The sequence below is a fragment of the Otolemur garnettii genome, unplaced genomic scaffold, assembly GCF_000181295.1.
Source record: "Otolemur garnettii isolate 467f Iridium unplaced genomic scaffold, OtoGar3 scaffold00038, whole genome shotgun sequence".
In the NCBI taxonomy this organism is placed as follows: domain Eukaryota; kingdom Metazoa; phylum Chordata; class Mammalia; order Primates; family Galagidae; genus Otolemur; species Otolemur garnettii.
In genome coordinates this window covers 4,173,424-4,175,656 of record NW_003852433.1, presented here as the reverse complement: position 1 = coordinate 4,175,656, position 2,233 = coordinate 4,173,424, and the positions used below count along the sequence as shown (strand labels likewise).

General features: G+C 51.8%; 1 protein-coding gene across 1 annotated transcript in view; it reads right to left on the bottom strand.

The window, feature by feature from the left end:
- EMID1 (EMI domain containing 1) overlaps nucleotides 1–2,233 on the bottom strand; it is a 100,611-nt gene that overhangs the window by 13,917 nt on the left and 84,461 nt on the right. The window lies entirely within an intron of this gene.

The window sequence follows — 2,233 nt, the reverse complement described above, 5'->3', positions numbered from 1 at the left end:
AAAAAAGACTTCACTGATTCCCTGCTGCTCATAGAACAAAGTTCAAAGTCCTTAATATGGCCTCCAAATCCTGAGAGACTCTATGGCCTCTGCCCCACTCTCTTCCTGTCCCACTCCAAGTATCTGTAGCTCCCCAAACACCCCAGACCCCTTGCACTTATTGTGCTCTCTCCTCCTCCTTAACATCCTGTGCCTGGTTAATGCACCTTCAAGCTTAAATCTGTCCCCTCCAGGAGGACACTAAAGCATCTCCCTCCATTCTTATTCCCACCCCACCTCACTGTGATCACCCTGAGGTCATATCCAAATGACATCTGAGTCCCAACTCTAGGCCTGGTACCTACAGAGGAGATGCTTGGTGAATAGTAGCTGGTTATCTGGCCCTGGGAACTCAAAAGCCTGGGCTCCTATTCCCATTTTGCAAAGGATTCTCTCTGCAGAGTTGGGTCTCAGTTTCCTTGCCTGAATAAGGGGTGCAAGCTTTAGTCTAATCAAGATGGGCTGCCTTAGCCCATCACTCCAGATCCTGCATTGCATAATCATGACCACCAGGTGTCACTGCTGCACCATAAGACGGCCACTGTTTCTGAAAGATGTGCTAAGGGTGACTTGGTAGGTGGCCTATATATAGGAGCCCTCAGGGAATTTGCCAGCACAGGACCCCATCTGCACCTGTCCCCAACAGAGCCCGCCCTCTAGCCCCCAAAGCCTCATGCAATCCCCGGCTCAGCGGGTCCCCTCCCTGGCAGGCAGCAAGCTGGGGCAGAAATGCAGGTGGATGATGGGGAGGAAGTGGATGGGCAGGAGCCCTGCTACCTCTTGGGGAACCCCTCCAACAAGTGGTCTTGGGTTTGAGGACTGGTCTAGGGTATCCCAGGCATGCTGTTCCACTGCCAGGAGTTCCCATGTTGGGAAGGACTGCCCAGGTTAATTCTGCCTTGACCTAGCCTCTCCTGCTTCTCTTGGGCTACGTGGAAAATGTGCTCCCAGACCCAGGGCTCCAAGAGAGGCTAGTGAGGGCCTAGAGGAGGCAGAGGGTGTGGCTCGTTTGGGACTACGTGACCCCTCAGCTCTGCTCATGCCCATCCTGACAGTAGCCTTAAGAGGCTCTAGAGCCAGAGGCTGAGTAGGGGCTTAGGGGCTTATGGGAGATTTAGGGCCTGCAAGGGGTGCTCTGGAAAGGTTTTCTGGAGAGGTAGCAGGGCCTCAGTAGTCATGGGGAGACACGGGGGAGGACTCGTGCAGGGTGGAGGGCTCCCACGGCTGTATCCATCACTGACCCCACAATCAAGAACTGAGAGGGCAGGGCAGATGCTAGGTGCTACCCACATCCTCACTAATAACTACCAGGAAGTAGGGCATCCGAGCCAGACTGCATGAGGAGGAGCCAGGGAGGATGGGGAGTCAGAATACAATGCTCCAAAACAGCCTTCTAATTATCTGTCTTGCAGGGGTGCCAGCCTCCACTCTGTCCATTTTCGAAATGTCTCCTTTGTCAGTGATTGTTTCCAGGTCCCCTCATGGTGGGGCTCTTGGGCATGGTGTGTTCTAGGGCCCTACTCCTTCCCCCATGTACCTCTTGGGTGAGGGGATTTCTCTTTTTTTTGAGACAGAGCCTCAAGCTGTCTCCCTGGGTAGAGTGCCGTGGCATCACAGCTCACAGCAACCTCCAACTCCTGGGCTCAAGCGATTCTCCTGCCTCGGTCTCCCAAGTAGCTGGGACTACAGGCACCTGCCACAACGCCCGGCTATTTTTTGGTTGCCGTCAGTGTTGTTTGGCGGGCCCAGGCTGGATTCGAACCCACCAGCTCAGCTGGCTCCTTAGCCGCTTAAGCCACAGGCGCTGAGCCAGAGATTTCTAAGTCTTGAAATTCCTTCACTACCATTACTTCCAAAGATTATGATGGTTTCTAGCATCCCACATTAATCATGGGATTTGGGGGATGTTTTCTGTAGGTCTCCTTTCTCACCTAGACTCATATATATAACAATTTCTACGCTTCCCTTCTCATTCTTCATGGGTTTCATTTGTATATAGTGGTGTCTGGATCCCCAATCCCATTTTCCACAATTGTTCTGTGCATGTGACAGATTCTAGGCTTCTCTTCTCATTCATCATAAGTCCCCTATGTGTGCGATGCTGCCTAGGACTTTTTGTAAATTATAGATCTTTTGGACATAATAAAGTATAGCTCTTCTGACCTCATAAACCACGTCAAATATGTACATAATG